A 21,872-nucleotide genomic window follows, 5' to 3' on the forward strand; every position below is an offset into this window, starting at 1 on the left:
AGACGCGCCCGGAAGGGGCCGGCAGGGCCCCCGCCCCGGGAGCCGCGTCACGCCCGGGGCGCGGGAGCCGCGGCACCAGTGTTGTCGTCTAAAGGAACAGGGAGCCGCCAGTGACCCCCGTCTAAAATAAGGAGAAGGGCAAGGGGGCTGGTGAAGAATCTGGGAGCGCAAGTCCTGTGAGGAGCAGCTGAGGGAGAGGGGGGTTTACCCTGGAGAAAAGGAGGCTCAGGGGTGACCTTATGGCTCTTGCAACTCCCTGAAAGGAGGGTGCAGCGGGTCGGTCTCACAACGAGTGACAGGACAAGAGGCCACAGCCTCAGGCTGTAGCAGGGGAGGTTGAACCTTAGGATGAATTCCATCACAGAAAGGGTGATCAGACATTGGAATGGACTCTTCAGGGAGGTGGTGGAGTCACCATCCCCAGAGGTGTTTAAGGAAAGACTAGATGCGGCACTTGGTGCCTTGCTTTAGTTGATGGGGTGGTGCTCAGTCGTGAATTGGACTTGAGAGGTCTTTTCCAACCTAATTCTGTGAAAGCCATGACTAGAGTGAGGTCTTACTCGGCCTTGCATCCTCCCTCCCACAGGCACCCCAGGCGTAGGAGCTCAGGCCACTGGTAAATGTCAATTCTGTATGAGAGAGGCATGGAAAAAGAAAGTTCCTAGAAAACTCAATGAGAAGGCAGTGAGCAGACTGTGGAGTTTAGAGCCTGGGTTGCCGCCTGCAATCATTAATCTAATTCACCATTTAAAGGACAAAAATATTAGACATGACATATCCAAGTCCACAATGCAGGCTTTTCAGGAAAAAAAATCCATCACATCACCACATAAAGAAAAATTGAGGTGGAAATAGATGATGGTGTGGTTAGTAAAGGAAGTCATAAAATCATGGTTTATATTTTCGAGGGCAGGCTTTATGATCAATTCCTACACTTAGGGAAAAGAATAAGCAAATATGAGCCTAAATTTTCAGTGAAATTTGCCCTAGACATTGAAAATCCACAGGGAGGATCCAGGCTCTGTTTATATCTAATGTTTTTCCATAGGACTGAATGGATAGACTTCAAACATGCTCAAAAATCGTGTTTTGAAAACACTTTGAGCCTAGGAGTAAACTGCTTGAAGTTACCTGGCTACTTCCTCACTTGCATACCTTGGAAATTAAAGGTTTGTTCCTCTACTCATTGTAGAGCCAAATTGGCAAAGGCTGTGAAGATGCCCTTGTCAGATCCTTGTCAGAAGTTTTTTTGAGGAATGACTTCTCTTTCACAAGACCCTACGCTGTCACAGTGAAACAATCTGTGCTGGCTGTCTGGAGCTCAGTGTCTAACCAGCATAGTGTGTAAAAGTCAAATATTTCTGTAATGTGTTCTGAATATGTTAGCACAGCTACCTCTGTGGTGTGTTTTGCCCTACAGCCCGAGAGAAGAGGAAAATTAAAAAGCAGCTGAATGTGTCACCAAGCCCTAGGCCTTCACGCTTTCTGTATGCTTTGGAGTCTGCCTGTAGCTTGCATTTCTTCTTGAGCTCAAGAAGAGACATGCTTTCACATTTCTGCTGAGTTATCCTCTTCTTTCTTGGAAATTATAATAACAGGAAGTAATAAATCTTCTGGTGTGCTATCAGCACAGAAGGAGATTGAACTTCTCTTATGTCCTGGTGGAGTCCTCTAACCATTAAAACACTGGATAAAAGAGTGGGATGGCATATTTCTTTCCTTGTTGTTGAGAGGAAGACTCCCTACTTCAAGCCCTCATCTTGGCTCCTACACTATGTTTGGCCTCACAATGTCTAAATACTATGAAATTTTAGTTTTGCTTATTCTTAAATAAAACTTAACCATCACTGACATTTGTCACTCAATTAATGAAAGTCCTTCTGGGGAGAAGTAATGCAAGAAAATCAGCTGTGCTTTGATGCATTCCCTGGCAGCTGCAGTCCTCCAACGCTTCCACTAGATGCCTCTATTGTTATTAAACTTCCAAAATGTAATTCCTGTTTAGTCTAACTATTTAAGGCATGTTATCAAGACCTTTTCTCTTGATATTGCAGCTCAAGTGCATGATTTGCAATCACTAAAAAATCCCCAAACCCATTTTAAAGCACACATCACATCAGCTTTATACAATATGAATATACAAAGCAACTGTGGCCTTCTAATTAATTCATAGCCCTCTCCCAGCAACCAGACATAGAAGGGTCACACATGGACCCATATGCAAAAAGTAGACATTAGAATAAAATATATGTACTTCTGAGTAATGATTGTACAGTTTTGGAAATAAGGAGGCCCATGCCATGGATTATTGGCTCTGTGGGGGTGCACACTGAAATTCAATTTCTTTAATTGCAATAATTCAAGCTAAGAGTACAAGGAAGGATTTCTTACCCTCTTTTGCCACTTGGGTGTTAGTGCAGTTATCTTGTGGAACCCCCTGTATCCTGGCTAAGAAGATAGTTATTCTCTTCAAAAGAAAGCAAATTCTGATGTATAAATTGTATCAAGACACACCTCCCCCAGGGATACCCATGCCCTTAAAGCTCCTTAAAATAAAAGGCTAGGGAGGAATTGATACTCTTTGGCAAATACCTGTTTTGCTTAGTTATTAACTGAGAAGCAGTGTGGCTCCCCAAGAAGCCAAGGGAGATTTGGTAGTAAATTCCTTCTCTGCCTCCTAAGAAGGTCCATAGAGTGGGAGATTTTCTCATGAAACCTGAGACCTTTGTGACAGGGATCTTGTCTCTATAGCTTCCTGTAAAAAGTCAGTCTTGATTGCTGGTGTTACACAACAACAATGCCAAATAAAAACCTTTCTACCATCTGCTCTAAAGGGAGGAGCCTTGGAACCTCCCTAGCAGAGTCACTCTGGAAAATGATGCCATGAGTCACTAGGAACAATGGTTCATGCACGCTCAGTTTTTCCTCAGCTTTGCTTACAATCACTTTGCTTGAAGGGCCTAAAGTTTGAAGCTAATTCATTTAGTAGCTGCATCCAGTAAGGAGTGCTAGAATAACTTTAAATAGGCCACAGGGGAGAGAGGAAGCTCATAGGATTAGGTGGAGTATGCATTTCTTCATCCTGAACATATGGTTGTTGTTGCAAATTAGGAAACAACCTTTATTTTCAGCGTGCAGATGCAGTGCTGCTCAGTGGGTGGCTACCAAGGACGTTCCCTTTGCCCAGAGCAGCTCCACCCCACAGCTGAATAAAACGGATATTAGCAGAAATGTCTATAAAGGCCTCTTTTTCCCATCTTAAAATAAAATGAAAGGAAGGAGATGATCCAGAATCAGGTCAGAAGCAGCTTCCTAGAAGGGGAAGAAAGATTCATCAATGTTTGGTAAAGAACTATGTATCTGAGTGTGCTGAATCCCTGGAAAATTATTAAAACCTTCATTTTCAGAAAAAAAAATTTAAAAAAAGACTTAATATCTTTGTGTTCAGCAATTCTAGGGGAGATTTTTATTTTGGCCCCACACAGCATTTGTTCTCAGTTACCAGTGTGGGATGTTGAATACTCCTGCCACAGAGCACTACTGAGTTCTGCTCCCCATCTGACTGCCAGGACCACATGCCACTCAACAGATTTTCTGCATTTGATATGTTCCTCTGCTAAATTAAAAAAACAATAAAAATTCAAGTCTTCTATCTTTTTGAAAAGTTCATCGTTATAGTAGTCTACACAAATTTAGTATGCAAGTAAGTGTTAAAATAATCACAACTTAATAATTTTCAGTATATTCTGGTGGGGCTGGGTGAGCTGAGACAGCTAAAGTACAGTAAATTCACAAGTGATTTTGCTAGTACATGCAGTGTCCACAGCGTGGGGCTGTTTGCTAGTACATGTCTATTGTGGAAGCCCAGGCTTTTTTGCTTTCAGGGGAGTGGGAGAACACCTCTGCTGCAGACTCTGGTTTGATTTGAAAACCCCTTGAAGTTTGTGTGCAATGGATGCATTTGTGTTGATCATTTAAATCATTCAGCTTCAGTTTTCTACATTTCTGTATGGAGCTGTAGTCTGTTTATGATCTTAAGATGTAGTTAGTAATCAAATATCTTCCCCAAGACTGCAATCTATCCTACAAAAACAGGGTTAGATTGCAGTAAAGGAGCAGATCTTCATTTATGTTGGACTGCTGTGCATTAGGCCTCCTGGTTCTTCAGTCTGAGTTTGTAAGAGCCACAGAGAGGACTGAACAACATGAGACTTTCTAAAGAGCAAAACACAAATGTTGAATATAAATATATCATACATATCTGTGAAAGATTTTGATAAACTCAGTTATGTTGTTCTCTTTATGCTCCTTCTGTCATTTTTCAGCCCATCAAGGTCGATCATGCTCAAGCATTTTAACACTTGTTTTGTGGCTCCTTGTTTCAATTGTAACAGTTGAAGTGTTAGAGACAGACACTTCATATTCTGTATGAGAAGTTGATACTGGAACACCAAAAAGCTTTTTGCCTTCTGTGAGCTAAAAAATCTGTTGTCATTTGGTCTAAACTACCAGCAAAATAACTCTATGTAACACCTTCTTCCTCAGTGACTCTTACCCCATGTCGGTAACAGATCTGGATGTCTTTCTGAAAGGCTGATGGCAGCCATTGGAATGCAAGCCTCTGCATCAGCAGGTGACCTGTCTAGCATTTAATTACCTCTCCATGTGAAATTCATGCCATCTCCGCAATACCTTCTTGTCCACATTCATTTTACAGCCATCAGATTGCCTCCTAATGAAGTAATGGTGAAGTGGGTGTTCAGCTGGGTATTTGGTGGCCGATCTTACTCACTGCTATTTAAAAACCAAAGTCTCATACCATACAGCAGCACAAGGGGGCAAGGGTTTTCAAAATATTTTTTTGTTGTCTGGTTTTCACTGCTGGCTTTGCCTGAAGGAAGAGACACTAATTCCTAGAAGTCCTTCCAGCTTGATCCTCTGTATACTCATCGAGTTGATGGATACTTAAGCCCAGACATCCAGAAAGCTCACCTGTGAGCAAAGTGCCTTGAACTTTCCTTGCCTCATTTACTGCAAAGAGTTCAAAACTGTGCTGCTTCCATTTTTACTCACTGGTCTTTTGAAATTATACATATCTGTGTGAACACCTTGGTGAATCTTTTGGAGGTTCAAAATACAAATTTAAACATCAATACCAATCTATTCTTCATCACTGTTAACATTTTAAATGGCAACACCTATAATGTCAGCACCTTTACTAAGTGGCTGTAAACCAACACCTGGCAAAACATGCGTGAGTGTATGTATATATGTATACACTTCATGCTTCTTTCTAGATGGGTAAGAAAAAGTAATTTTACTGAATATTTTATTTACAATAATTTTAATAGCTAAGTTAGTGTGTGAAAATTTTGTCTCTAGAGTGGAAGACTGCTCTTGCTTGTTCTGCCCAAAATTATTGGAGGAAGAGAATTGTCTGTACTCCCTGTACATCTCTTCATGAGAACTTTTTAATTATGTTGGCTGCCACCTGCATATTCTGCTTTCCCTTGAGTGAGTGAACAAATATAACTTAATTTCCTTTTTCAAAGGTGTGTTCAGTGACAGGTTCTTTGATTTACATCACTAGCAGAATAAACCTCTGAAAAAAAGCAAATTAAGCCATGCTTATGGTTGTTATACCAAAAAGAGTTTGAGTAGTCGTTTGAGCAGAGCAGTGGAGGTGGAGCACACCAATGAGCTCACACAGCACGACCATCCTTGCTGCTGCTGCAGGAGCAGACAGGGAGGTGGACTGACGAGTGGCTGAACAGCCAAACCCAGGGGATGGCATCAGTGGCATGAAGTCTGATTGAAGACCAATTCAAAAGATATTTGGGTATGTCCCAGGGCAACCAGCCATAGCTGGCCCTGAACAGGGGACTGGACCAGATGATCTCCAGAGGTCACTTCCAACCTAAACCACTCTGTGATTCTCTGAATATGGCTGTGTATTTTAAGAATGGCTTTGGCTTTTCAAACCACAGAGAAGTGTGGTTTCTGAGCTTCCTTTGGCAGCTAGTGGACTTCCTCACCATTCTTTATGACAATGCATCTTCCTAACACACATTTTAAAATAATTTATCTTAAATAATGAGGTTTGGGTAATGCTGAAACTCATAAAACCTTCTATGCAATTAAAATGGGGATGTGACTTTTTCTGTAGTAGCCAGCGCAGCTACAGCATCCCTAATTTCACCTTACCAGATTCTGTTCCTTGCAGGATGATGTTCTCTAGTTGCTTATCATATTGCTGATCTTCAGGCATTTAGGCTGAAATTTTCCAGGGTGTGTTTCTTCCATGGTCTCTGTTTGGAAACTAAGAACACTGGAAATTTTTCTGGTTATCTAAAATAGAGAGGCAAGATGTCATTTTAGAGAAGCTAACAATTCTTGGGTTTACTTGAAATGTTTGAGCATGACTTCAAATTTAGCAAGATAATCTTCTTTTAATATGAGGGAATATAATCTAATGAACAGCCACTGAAATTTGGCCAAGGTAAAAACCTAAATCCAAGCTGTTCAAAAACCACCCTAAACTTCTAAAGCATACTCTGAGAAAGATCACTTGGAAAGACTTGTCAAATTTAAAAACATCCTTTGCACATTATTATTGGACCAATAGGTATTTTAATGCATTTTAAACAAATTTTCATTTATGAAGCAGCTATCCCTTTCTTCCTCCTGAAATAAAGTGTAATTAAGAGTCTTCCAGGGAGGAAATGGGAAGCAGTGATTATGCCTATACATGCAGGTAGAGAGAACCTTCATCCCCAGCTGCTTCTTCCAAACTGGCCTGGGTGGTGCATAAGTAGAAAGACCCAGAGTAAAAAGGGGGGACAGCCAAACTTTTGCAGGTCACCTGGAAGACTATTGACAATTTTACCTTTCCTTTATGTGTTCTCCCTATTCTCATCTTCATTGATGTTGATATCCAGTGGTGGGGTTATTTTGTTTTGTCATGTGATTTCCTTTGTCTCTCACATCTCAGAGTTGCATGGCAGAAACCTCTGTTATTTTGGAATGGTTCATTAGCAGTATGTCAGACAACAAGAATGTAAAATACAAAATCCAATTCTAACAATATATAAAATAAAAGGCAAAACTGCATTATTTTCACACCTTGCCAGAACAATTTTTTCTTACCACAGAAGTAATTAGTGTTGCATCATCTTTCTTTTCATATTACAGTCACAGTGCTTGACTCAGGAAAGGTAATTTTCTGCTTTCTGTGTTACCATTACATACACACATGAAGTCGTATTCATGGAAAAAAAAAATCTAATTTTGAATAAAACTTCTGAAATCTCTTGAGAAGTTAGAAATGAATAATAAAGAAACCATTCAGCGCTTCTTGAAATGGACTCGTTGCAATGAAGATTGCCAATATTTTTTTCTTTTCATGTTTCTGGAAAAAATAAATCCCTAGAAATGCTGCAAAGGTAAAAAGAGTCTTCCATAGTGTATCTCAACTTTGCACAGCAGAACTAAGACTTCTGTTCAAAAATCTATTAAAACATTATCTTAGCTAATATTACTAGAGGGACAAAAAATATTAACTATGGAGGGTTTTTCATTACATAGAAGTCTCCAGCCATGGCTCAGACAGAGACCATTACTGTCATTTCACATTTATATCAATTAGTGTTCTATCCTTACCTTGCACACTGCTTTTCAACTTGTCATCAGATATTGAAATAGAAATGTGGAAGATTTCCTTGGGGGTATGGTTTAGGGAGGCAGAGAAAGTAATTTAGAGAAGATGTTTGAGGGAATGAGTTCTGAGAGAGTGGAAGCTACATTTAAGAGAAAGTATAACAGTTAATATTGAAAGCTCCATGGTTTAAGTCAGTATTAAAAAAAAACAACTGAGAGGATCTCTCAAACTTTGGTGACAGCAACAAGAATACAAAGACATAAATTAGCAAATAGAAGAAAAGATGACTGTTCTCATTTGCAGTCAGTAACCCAAGTAAACAGAAGAAAATGCATCTGAAATGTAACAAAAAATATAACATTCTTTTTGATGTTAGATTAATATATCCTGCTTTTATACAAAATTAGCCATGCATGTGCATGATGAAAATTCCCATAGTTACACTACATGTTTATTATAAGCAAAATATCACCTCATGGTGGTAAAGAAACACATAATTCTGTTCAATTGATTTCTGATACAGGATTTCTGAATTGTTCTATGATAGATTTACTTTTAGACATTGGAAATCATTGAACTGGCTTGAAAGAGACTCACTTGCAACAGGTGGGAACCTTGCTGTTTTTAAATTTGGCTTAAAAATATCCCCATATGAAAATCCAAATATTTAGTTATGCAAATTGGTATGTTCTTTTCAAAATCATTACCATAAAGTCCAATATCCTTTAGCAGTGCCCCAATTCAGAGTTAATAAAATTCCCGCTATGGATTTTTCACCCCCAGGTTGGCAGAGAAATGCTTTATAATTACAGGTTACAAGATGGTTGATGGTGACTTCATGAGTCACACAAAAGAATAATGAGACATTTCTTTTATAAAATGCATTTAATGAGTAATGTTTCTACTTATTCCTTTCTGATTTAAATGGATACTTTAGCTTTATATCTCTGGTTTCCTACATTTCCAGAAAAATGCTTCACATACTACAATATACGTGCCAGTTTATGAATCATGGGTTTTTCTGATTTTTGTTAAATTGTCAGTTTAATAACACAAGATGTGAAAAGACAGTCAACACTATATCGGATAAAATGCCAGAAGCAGCTCACTGGGAATAATAGCAGCAGTGTGATTTCACTCCAAACTTCTTCACAGAACTGTGTTCCTTAATGACATTCAGTAATCTATTCCTGTTTAAATTAAATTCACGCCTGATATGGAAAATATTTAAATTTAAAATGTTTTAATGTAATCATATATAAATAAATAATACATAAACTGTATCTTCACGTAATATTATCTGTATTTTTGTCTTTTTTTTTTATTCTTAATTCAGAGGATTAAGAAATGTACTTTTGTTTTCAAACAGCTGGGGATGACATTTCTGGTTTGTAGATCTTCAAACTGATCAATTAAACACAATATATTAGCATATTTCTGATATCAGAAACACTGTATTTTAAACAACAACAAAAGAAGTTCATTGCATTTCTCCAGGCTTGCACCTCTCCATTTGCCCCATGCTAGCCTATTTATCAGACCACCTCTTTTCTCCAGCCACCCATCCAGCACAGGTTTCCCTCTCAGTCAGCAACTACTCCAAACCTCTTACTGGCATATGCCACACACAAACATTCAAGTTACTGTTTCCCTTGGCCACCAGCTTGTGTTCCAGAGAAAGAATCCAGTTTCCAACCAACAAAATAATAATTTCTTTCCTATTCAGGATCACAGAGATGAAATGGAGGCCCAAACTGGAGAAAAGGAATACTTGAATTTGATCTGGACTTAATGTCATGGTTATAGTGGGCTTGCTAACAGCACAGTGCATGTGCTTTAATAATTTTCAGGCCTTCTTAAAGACCACAATATCTTCTTGTCACCCTGCTGATGACAATGATCATTGTCATGGTCCTTCTTGACATCCAGGCTGTAGTGACCAAAGTTAAACAACAAAAATGTGTCTTCCTAAAGCTTGTCACTGACTGGATATCTTATGCCAGGAAGCACAACCATACTTTATCCTATGGAAAAAAAAAATGTGCTGGTTTGGTTTTTTTTCTTCATGTCTAATTCCTGTGGAGCTTCCTTTTCCATGAGTTATATAATTTAGTGGCTTCAGGAGGGTTTTTCCTCTTTTTCAGTCAAGGCCAATGAAATGCATGCCAATTATTAAGGGAAGACATAAAATTCATCATCCTGTGTGTGGTAAATGTGTGATAAATTGCTTCATGATAGAAGCAATATAAAGCCTGAGATATTGTTTGTTTTTTAGTAAAGATCTGAACTTGATGCCTACTTAAAATACATAGTTTTAATTTCATTAGCAACATTTTGTGGTGATGAATCATCTTACAGAAAACTCACAGCTATTTCTTATTGTGCTAAAGTCTCTTAAAATTGAAAAGAAACTTAAAATTGGGACTTTTAAACCACAGGACATTAAAGCCTTTACAGATTTAGTAATATGTGAAAAAAGGAATTTATAATATATTTAAATTTTTATATATTTATAGTAATATTTTTCTTTATTGAAAATATAGCAAAAAAAGTGAAAGTTACTTAACAATATTGAAATGCTGCATACTAGCTGAATACTGACATTACTTAAACCAAATCTTGTAAATTCATCATTGACTTTTTTATACCATGACAAATATATTGTTTTTTAAGAGCTACTCTGTTCAAATTAAAAAGGATATATACATAAAAGCAAAAAGGATGATCAACTTTAACCAGTCAAAAGATAAACCCATTTTAATGGATCGGCTGTAACATGAAAATAGGCAGCATTTATGATCCATCTAAATGGATATGGAGAGAATGATTAGGTATTCATCTGAGAACCATCTGACATTGAGGTTGGTTTTCTTTTTAGTCCCTAGGAAAAAAATTAAATCTAATGGAAAGTAAAAGCTCTACACGCTTTGAGTGCACATTTTGGAAACCTGGAAAACAAAAGTGTTTGAGTCAAGAGGGTGATAAAAGAGGATATGGGGAGTTGAGTGCACTTTTCTTCTATCTCATTAGTTATATTGAGACTCGTCAAAAACTGAATGACAGTTTTGCTTAAATTCTGTGATTTTTCTTTGAGCATTTGGCTATGGCATTAACTGTAACATTTTTAATGTACTTTACTCTAAATAATAAAATATTAATACTGTTCTTTCCTTCTTTTAAAAAGGAGAAAATGTCCTCATTAAGACATTGTATAAGACTGTAAACAAAATTATTGTTTGTTGGGTTTCCAAGAAAACTGCATACATTCTATTTAAATTGGTTTTTCTATCTACTTTTCAGGCATTTGCCCTATTATTCTCTCATAAAACTGAGAAATCATAAAGCTGTTTTCATAGTTTAAAAAGGGCTATTTTGCTACTGTTTATGTGGCATTTCATATCATTCTCCCTTAAAAAAATTAATTAAAAGTGCTTGAGAATTGGTACTTTAATATCCTGAGACCATGGAAATGTAGTCTCTATAGGAGTATCTGAAGGAAAAGATAGCTTCTCATTCTTTTTCTATATATAGATGAATATTTCCAGATTCCTAACACTGCTCCTTATCAAGTCTTCATCAGGTGCCTGTAGTGATTAATGTAAACATATTGCAGGTAGCAAGAGATATTACAGAGTTATGTAGTCAAACAAAAAAAAAGCCCCCACAACTAAACCCCAGAGACTGATAAGAATACAATAAGTGTAAATTTCAGGGAGTTTCCTTATTATTAGGTAGTATTTAGCTTATAATCTTAAATACTTTTTTAAGGTATGTGTAATCCTAAAGGGATGATCATACTTGCTTCTCTCTGATGCCCTTCAAATGCAAATCCACAGAGATGCCAATTTTCAGCTAACCTTTAATTTACAAACCTTTCTTCAAAGTTCACCAGAAAGTGAAATCCTTTCCTGAGCACAATCCAGAGTAATGAAAAAGCATTTTACAGTAAGGGATACTCAACTGTGCTTGTCCTGGAGATTAGGGCAAATCATGGAACTATACAGTTCTAATTCACTCAGCTTGTGTTTCCTCCTTCTCTTTCTCTTGTAGTGAAAATCAGCTGTGATTCTTTATAAAATGTTAGGACAGTCTTAGAGAAGCCTCCCTTTTTAGTTCTGGTGGCCAACAAGAAGTGAAATGCCCCTCCATGAGGAGGAGTAGAGAAACAGATCTCCTCTTTCAGTTTTTTCACCACTGAGGAAAAATTATTGGCTTTGACTTCCAAATATTGCCAAAGTTTATATTCTTTTACTAGCAATGATTAGACCTTTGGGCCATCAGCCTCAAACTGAGGGAGAAGCAAGCAGTTTAAGGTATTCCCCCTAAAAAATAGGGAAGAAACTCTACATTCTATTTCACTGGTTTAGGATATTAATAAATTTGGAATATTCAAAGATGTGTTTCCCCAGAAAGTGATCTTTAAAAGCAAAAACATAAAACATTATGTTTCTTTAAAAAAAAAAATAAAAGTCAGCTTGTAGGATTGAGCTCTCCAGGATCGATTAAGGTATCTATTCACAGGGAAAATGTTCCCCACTATTATCTATCCAGCATGGATTGTGGTTTACCTTTTAAAGGTCCAAAAACTACCACTGTAAACCAAGCAAGGGTCAAAGTATTTGATTTCTGTTAGAACAGCTCTTCAAGCTCAATGCAGATAGAAAGCAAAATGTGGACAAGAAGGCAGTAGTATTTCTAGATGGATTCAGAGATAATCATGTTTAAAGCATTGTATAAAAATAACCTTGTGTTTTAGAAGTGTTGGTCCCCGTTCCCTACCTTTGCTTCAAGTAAACCATAACTTCAAACTTTGAATTTCATGCAACTTAGGATAAAATGTCTGAATCTTTTACCTCTGAGTCACCTAAATATTAGTATTACTGAAAGTGATGCTGAACACATACTCCTGAGAGTGCCCCATTGGGTTTTAAAACAGACTCTTACTTGTCCAACAATTGATTGAGTTTTCAGATCTTTTCTAGGGTTTTTAAATGAGTTAAAAGCGTGGCCCTTTCCTACCATTCTTTTCTTTTAGAAGTATTACTGTCTATCCTCCATAATGTTGATCCTAAGCAGGACAAACAATAACACAAAAAACATTAATAAAACCATAACCAAGCTTTATGAGAACATGTATTTAGCAATGTGGTAACCTCAAGAGAAACCACATGTATTTCGAAACACTGACAAGGAAATGGTAACCTATAATGATCTTACACATCAAAGTTCTATTTGTACTTACTATCCCAGCATCTAGAGGCAGGATGTCCTTTATACTCAATAGTCACAGCTCCATCAGCATTTAGATTAACAGCCTTGACAAAAGGCCCTGAAGCTAAAGCATTTTTGATTTAGACTGTTATTTTTTGGAAGCACAATAAATTTTATTCCTCCATATAGGCACCTACTCTGAGTTCTTATGGCCAAAATGATTAATTTAAAACCTCCTTTGTGTAACATAAAATTCAGTAGAAAACTTCTGTGTTTGCTAAATTTTAGAGGCTTGCATTAAACGAACAAAACACGAACAAAAATATCCTTTTTTTTCATTGCTATAAGACAAGAAGTTGCTAATTGTAAACTCAGTAATAGTTTGGGGGGTTTATTCTTTTCAGATGAGCACACAAACTTCTGGAGAAAAAAAATGAAAGCAAAATATTTTTGACTCTGGGAACAATTTTATGAAGAAATAAATTCTTTCAAGTCATATCTGTCGGTCATGGGCATTATAAAAGATGCTGAGACAGAGTACAGACAGACCTCTTGAAACAAAATGGTGTAAAATAGCTGTGCTGCCAGGCCCCATCAGCAGGTTGCTACTGACATCGAAGGGAGGAGTCCCAGCTACTGAGTCACTAAAACCACTGCTGTAATGTTGTGTGTTTCTTGGTACTCTTCTAGCCACATGATGAGGTCTGATATTGCGCAATTTGTAAAATCTGATTTGATTATTGGCTCGAAATGGTAAAGACCCAGCTGGACCATAACTTGCTTTTCATTCTGGGCTGTCCATGCCACGCTACATGCTAAAGATCAGGAAGAAACCTGTGTGGGAAGAGAGGCCATTAGAGAGCAGAATCACTATAGAAAGTGGCAGTTTACAACATATTTTTGTCTAGGAGAGGCTGGAAAATGTCCAGAGAAGGCAATGAAGCCGTTGAAGGGTCTGGAGTACAAGCCCTGTGAGGAATGACAGAGGGAGCTGGGGGTGCTCAGCCTGGAGAAAAGGAGGCTCAGGGCTGACCTCTGATTGATCACTCCCTACAACTCCCTGAAAGGAGGGTGTATCCAGATGGGGATCTTTGTCTTCTCCCAAGAAACAAGCAATGGCCTCAGGCTGCACCAGGGGAGGTTTAGATTGGATAAAGTGTTGGCAAGCCCTGGAACTGGCAGAAGTTGTTGAGTCACCATCCCTGGAGGCATTTAAAAGATATGCAGGTGTTGTAATTAGGGACATGCTTTAGTGGTGGACTTGAGTGTTAGGTTAATGGTTGGACATGATGATCCTAAAGGTCTTTTCCTACCTAATGATTCTACAAGAAAATGTCCCAAAAGTGTTTTACCTGTTCCTGAAGTTTCACAAGTTCTGTTTTACAGTTTTTCCTGCACCAAATTACCATTCCCTTGTTTGTCAGAGTCAAGTGCTGCTAAAAACCCAGAATTAGTTTAGCTTCTGTGCTGTTATTCTCAATGTTAGACATTTATTTTTATGAAGTTAGATAATTTTTCTTTGGTTGCAGGAACTTGCAACTTGTAGAAACTTTTTTAGATTGTCTGTTCAACTTTAGAATATTTAAAATTTGCCTATAGCAAAGACATAAATTAGGGCAGTGATACTTGATTACTCACATAAGTACTGTAGCAGTTAAAATATTGACTTTGGGTGAATAACTTCAAAAGCAATATTGTGGTCCCAGTCAACTGGAGCCTAAGGTCTCTTTAACATTTGTATCCTTGGCTTATGGAAATAATTTCAGAAACCTTTTGTTTAGTGCTCTCCTTGGAAAGATGGAACAGGAAACACCATCTGTTCTGACCAAACACAGGCAATTCATATACTGCCTTCTCACATAGTTGAATAACCATTCAAATAAAACATACTCCTTTTGAAAGCATTAATCGTACATCTATGCACTTCTAACTAGAGTGTACATTACTTACAATAAATTAAAAAATGCAGAATCAAACATCAAATCCACCATAGCCAAAATTAGTGATACATCTGTAAGATAAATCCTGTTACTTCAGGGATACCTGTACTCAAAGTGTTTTGGCCCAGCCTTGATATGTGAAAATGCAAAGTGGCAAGTAATATCAGGGGAAAAAAAACAACCAATCTAATGCTTAATCATTTGGGGTCTTTTTTAGTAAAAATATGTATTTATTTCTAATGTACACTTAGAATAATTTCTTTACTTTTCTATGTTTCTAACTTTCTAAAGGACCTCAGTGTAGTATTATAATACATTCATATTTTTAATTAAAATAGGAAAAAAAAGCAGCCCATGCAGGGAAGACCCCAAAATAGAGCACAGTTTCACAGTTCTTCATGTTGAAGCAGTATAAAATTCCAGTAATCAACATTATACCTGTCAGTGCTGCAGCTTAAACTAAGCTGTAAGTTAAGGAAAAAAATGTGAAAAGAAAGAGGAAAGCATACCAGCATAGTATAAATTATGATGAGAGAATAGCCATTCTCTTATCCAAAGGGATTCATGACTTAGATCATTAAAATAATATCAATTTTTCATAGTTATAAAGTTTTTGAGGTATATATACAAGTGTATTTAAAAGAAAAATCTTATAATTTTATAAACAAGCAATAAGGTTTTCTCAAGGTCTTTTACAACACAGGCTTGAAAAGAGCAAAATGACAGTGACATTTGAGTGCACTGTGCATTGCCTTTTACTGTGTCAGATTTATTGAAATGTGAAGTAAGTAAAAGATTGGAAAATTCCAATAACCAACAGAAAGCAGAAGAATAAGAAGAATCTCTTGTAATCTACTTCTCACTTCAGAGTTGTTATCAGAAAAGAGCTGACGGGTGAAACTTCTGCATGGTGTCTGTAAATCCAAGCCATAAGGAACCAGATCAAATTTTTCTTAATTAGCAAAAATCCTTCACCAGAAATGCCAACTGTCCATATCCCAGTCAAGAATATTCTATTACACAATCAAAGGAAGGATTTTATTAAACACAGAGCAGTCAAAGTTTGTACTTTGTTTCAGTTTCTAAATTTGAGATTGTAAGCAATATGTATTAAAACAGATTGATCACCAAGACAAAATCACAGTAAGGAAAAGTAGAGGTGTTTTTTAAAATTGTTGTTAAACTCTGAAAACATGATTGAATTGACTGTTGCTTTAATATCTAAAGCTCAGACCTTTCTGATATATAATGCAGCTCTTCTTTATACTGAGTGCTCACCATTAATGATGTCTGTCACATAAAATGCTAGATTTATAGATCAGTATAGATAGATATTAATGATTCATCTGTTAGGAAAACAAGGATGTAACAAGGAGTAGTTTTATTGAGTACATCATACTGCATTACAAATCATAAGAAAAAACAGATTCCTGTTCTGTGACAGGATAAGGTATCATTGTCAGCACAGATACTACCCTGCCTGCATACTTTGCACTGAATGATTGTTTTGAAATAAATTTATTATTTTCAATAGCTGTATATCAGTAGCTAGAAAACACACCATTGCATGTGTCATGCCAGCTGTGAAGCAAGTTGTGGCAGGTGCAGGAGGGCAGCCACTGCCATGAGCTTCACAATGCCTCTTGATGACAAATAGTTGTCTCTTCCGTACCAAAAAGGTGGAATGCTCCTACATCCATGTTGTTCAGCAGGTCAGGTATATTTACTCTCACATTCAATCTTGTCCAGACATTCTGGATCCTCTAATCGGTGGTGGAAGTTTGTGAAAAATATTTTTATATGTGTATAAATGGGGAATGTCTTGAAAATCCTTACTGGGGTGAGTAGCTCTTATTTATGGGGTAGACCATGGAAATCCATTCCGCTGTTAATTGTAGACTGAGTTTGTATGTGGCATACAGAAAAATGCTATTTTGCTTTAAGTTATCTCCTAGTTTTACAATGCTGGCGCAGAACGGCAAAATTGCAGGAGAAAAACCTGCTGGTTATAAACGCCTGACTACAGCTCATGGAGGAAGACAAGGAACATTGTGACAAAGCACAAAACTTAACTGAGGGAAATAAAGCAAAACGGTAAAGTACAAACGGGTATTAAAGCTAAATTAATATAAACACCTCACCCTGAGGTCTTATTTCGTCTGCAAACCATGGATCACAGCAGTGCACACTAAAACATGCCAGCTATGTTTTATTATTTTGTTTTCCATCCCTTCATGTAATTTAAAACATACATCACAACGGCATTGTAATGCAGCCATATATCAAAGAAATAACTTTAAAACATTCTGGCTTCTTCCATCTCTTTCTGGAGAGAGCTTATTGTGTGGAAAGAGGGGAGAAACTTATACATTTCTTCTCCCAAGGAGCAGCAGAAGCAGGGCTGCTCCATGATGGAGGATGAGGCAGGAGTGAGGGTGACCCTGGCAGGGCAGTGTCCTCACCCACCAGACTACAGTCCCACAGGGGCTCAGCTGGACAAACAAAGCCATGTGCTGCACACCCAGGCACATCCAGGGATGAATCAAATCCAGGGATCATTCAGGGAGCCCAGGCACCCTAGGACTCTGCCAGCCAGAGGCAGCAGGGCTAAAAATAAGTGTAGCAATGGCCTTAACCAAGAGACAGGTCAGCAACTCAGGGCTGGGCTCAGGCAGAGGTGCTGGAGCCCATGGGCTCCAGGATTGAAGGGTCCCTAACAATAAATGCCCATAGGCATCAAAATAAGCATCAACCAAACATGCAGTCACAAGTGGCATGATGGAGAGGCCCCATAGCTTCAGACTCTGGCTGAGCAAAATGGCTTTTTTTGAAGTACTGCTCTAGATTAAGTGTGTCCCCAGCTCTGTGCGATAAATTCATTCAGGACTTCCTAGACTGGGTGACCTGTGGTGTGTGGCAGGTGAGGGCTCTGAAAAGAACCTCCATGCTGAATGTGCAGAGTGAGAGCACCAGTCCTGTGGTGGAGGTCTTAGAGATTTGTTCTAAGAATGGAAAAAGTTATCTCCACAGGGATGGAGAAGGTATAACAACAAAACTCATTGAAAAACAGTGCAGAGAAGTCTGATGCCTTTTTTGTTCAAAATCTGTGCCTTCAATGACATGGATATTGCAGCACAGGCATTTCCAAAGTGCAAAATCACCTCTCAGTTTACTCTTGTGCAGACCTCTAAAAGGTACATTCTTTCCATGAGTATGTTGACTTTCAAGGTATTAATCTCAATTTATATGAATATGAAGACAGATAAGATTTAGGTCCTTAAATTTAATTTTCAGTTGTCTTGAGATTACTTATGATTAATTCCTGTTTCAATCTAAGTAAGCCCAGCATTGCACAAGCACATGTAATTAAATATGCAGAGCACAGTGAGAGCTTCTTTGGCAGAGTGATAACTAACACAGAACAGCACTTGAGCTTTTTGTAAGATCCAGTGACACTCCAGCTCCCATTAATATGGTGACCATAACATTAACAGAGAACCAATCACTAATGTCTATTTCCTCCTCTGTGAAGCTGACAAATAGAACAAATTTGTCTTTTCCAGATGCCATAATTTTGCTACTAAACATGATGACCAAAAAATTTCTCATGAACATGAACCTAGTTTGGTTTTGTCCAATATTATTTGTGTGTAAACACCGTGGTTATTTGACTAATGCAAATATGTGTACAACAGTGTAAATGCATAATTTCTACATTATAAAACCATAGTGATTGTCCTTGCCTTGCATAAAAATTTCTGACTTGCTTACGACCTGAAAATGCCTTGGCTTTATCCTTTAGACAAGGTGAAGTATAAATTGTACCTCTTGTGCTGTCATTTCACATCTCAGGCTTTTCTCTTCCATTATCACTTTTGTTGTAGCTCTTCACCCACTTTTTTGAAGATATTATGAGCAGTATGGTGGGAGGAATGTTACATAAATGATTCAGGTGACACTTTGTACTAACTAGATGTCACGTTTTTTCAAAGTTGCCTTTTGGGTAGAAGATTCTCAGAGAACTGCTGATCTGTTAAACTATCAGGTTTATCCTACTGTAAAAAAAAAGAGAGGTTTAAAAAAATTATGAAAAGCTTCAGCTCTATCCTGAAAGCTGTATCAGTCTTGATGACTGGAGTATAGGATTTACTGAATGTGGTTGAATCTGATTGCTAATGAATGGTCTTTTGACTCATCAAAGAAATCTTGGTTCTTACTTGTGACACCAGTGCAAAACAATAATTAAAAGCTAAATACAAAATTAGCATGTAGATGAAACTGTCTTCTTTTTTTTTTTTTAAGACATGGTCTGCTCAATACAGACTTGCTGCCACAGCACAGCTATGACAAGAACTGAATTTCTCCTCAATGCTTTTCTAAGTCTTCTGTAAACATGTAAAGGGCTTCTGGCCAAATTCTCCAGCATCCCTGCCTACTTTCTTCCTTAGAAATCAATGAGAATGAGGTGCTCAAATACCTTTCATTTAAAGTACTATCTTTGGGAAAACAAGTGTAAAACCAAATAAAAATTAAAGTAAATTACAGCAAAAGAGAATGACACTTGAAACATGAATATTTAAATGAAAGTCAAGATTCTACTTAGATACAACATCACATAAAGCTGACTATATTCTTAAAGACTTCTGTCAGTGAATTCTGGTAGGAAATAATGAGATTACAAAATGAAACAATAATGCTACAGTAATAAAATCTTACCCTGTATTGAATACCCAGCCAAGTCTTGATTATCCCGCACAGATTGCTGGGTTGCTCTTTGGTTCATTCTGGCTTGAGTTTATGGGCAAGATTTGGGCCATCCAAACCTATGGGTACCTTTTGATTTTTGAATCATGAGTTGCAATCTGCTGCAGCTTTCTGATTACAGTGTAAATGAGTTATTCATACATGATCAACTTCTTCTTTCTTGGTGGTAATGAGGAAACACCTATCAATTCAAACATAAACAGGAAATTAAGAACCAAAGTAATGACTCTTTTGCTAGCAAACATTTTCCTTTCCAATTACACAGGCAAATGAAGGATTACCTCTTAAAGGAATATAAAAGCATAAAAGCATAAGCAATATTTCTATAGAAGTATATAAATAAAAGCTCTAATATAAATAATAGATGTCATTTAAAACACCTGAGATTTTATTTTTACATTCAAAACCACTAGCTCCTAAATTAGTTAACTGGTTCAAGTCTCCATATCAAGCATACATGCATTCATACATATTTTGGAGCCAGATTCCTCAGCAAGCTACGTTAAAAAATTTTTTATTCAAAAGGGGATGAGGAGTAAAACTTAACCATTTATTCACTCTGAGCAAAGTAAGAATGTGCCTATAAATACAATGAAGAGCATACATTAATATTTGATCTAACTTTGATACATTTAGTAACTATTTTCCAGCAAGATGAAACCACTGTTGCAATAAGGCAGCTGCAGAATGCAAAGGAAGGAGAAAGAAGAGGCACAAATGTCTGTTTCCAGTAGAAGAATGAAATGCTGTGTCTCTTCTGAAGTGCCTCAACCATGGGCTGCTGCAGCAGATACTGAAGGCATGGGAATGCTGGTTTTCGTGACTTTAGCATGTTCAGAAAGAGCTCTTATTTTCATGTATTCATCTGTCCATCCAGAAAGGCAATATTTTTACAAGAAGATATTCTGAAACATCTGCTTGAGCCTACAGGACTGTCAGTAGTTGTCAATCACTGACTATTTTTAAAAATTCCTCTCTCATTGCTGGGTCCTGAATTTCTGTCGGAGCTTTTTCCTGTTAAAGTAGCCATTCCACCAAAAGATCTTATGCAATGTAGCATAAATGGTGAATTCATAACTCAAAACATAAGAACATACTCTCCAAATATCACAATTAATAAAATGTAAGTAATGTTTCTTTTTTATTGTGGCTCTTATTAGATTTATATCTACATAAATTCAGAAAATGAGAAACAGTTCTTTATGAATTTACCATGAGCTTTTCAGTGTGAGTGAAGATTCATAACAAAAAACCCCCAACATTATTCAAGATATTTGGGGAATCTAGAGGGAGTCTTTCATTATATATGAAGTGTTTTCAGTGTCATAACAAATGAATGCCCCAGACCCTCAAAACGAAATGACATGAGCTCCAGCAGAATAAATAAAACTTGTTTAGAAAAGAATAGGGAGCTGAATAGCAGAAATTTCTCCTTCCCTGACAGCTTTCCCCATTTTAGCACTCTAGTCTAGAATATAATTTTTAGAAGCAATGAAACTAAACTTGACAGAAGCTTAGACTGTGAAAAGTTATAAATAATTTGAACCAATCTAGGAGTTTGCATGCTCATAATTTTTATCACACTTCCATCATCAAAAATATCATTATATTAGCTACTCTGTATTAAAGCAGTTCATCAGTTGAAGAAGCTGAGTTTAAGTAATATGTATGACATTCATGAGAAGCCATCTGGCTTTTGTAACATCAAGGCAGGATGCCTTTTTGCTGCCTGATCTTCTGAGTGACAGCCCATGTCCTCCTTGCTTCTCAGGGTATCTGCTTGATGTTATTTTAGATCCTGACTCTTCAGTCCTCCCCTTCCCAGTTCCAAGTGATTCTTAGTGGTTTTGAGTACACTGGCACAGAAATTATCTTTCAAAACTCTATACTTCCTTCTCTCTCACAGCTCTAGTGAAGGGACACCTGCTACAAGAGACATCTCTTACACTTTGAAATGAAAAGGCTTGAGGAGAGGAAACACCAAACCTGGGGGCACAGCAGGGATTTACACCTCACCAGGCCAGAATTTGCCATGAGCAGCAACCTAAGAGCCACCATGCACACAAAAATCTCATCTGTGCTGGCCACTGAGGAGCAGGGATCAGTGCATAGCTGCACAGATTGAGAGCAATGGAAGAAGGCAGGAAAGATTACATTTCTGGTGTGGCTTTGGAGTCCTCTACTCACCAAAAATTATCTGAATTCTTCAGAAATTTTTTTCTCATAACACCACAATGAAGCAAGAAGAAAAATCTGTACTTCTGGTTGAAAGCTCACATCTCACCCTTGAGGCTGCTGAC

The sequence above is a fragment of the Ammospiza nelsoni genome, chromosome 3 (assembly GCF_027579445.1).
Source record: "Ammospiza nelsoni isolate bAmmNel1 chromosome 3, bAmmNel1.pri, whole genome shotgun sequence".
Taxonomy (NCBI): domain Eukaryota; kingdom Metazoa; phylum Chordata; class Aves; order Passeriformes; family Passerellidae; genus Ammospiza; species Ammospiza nelsoni.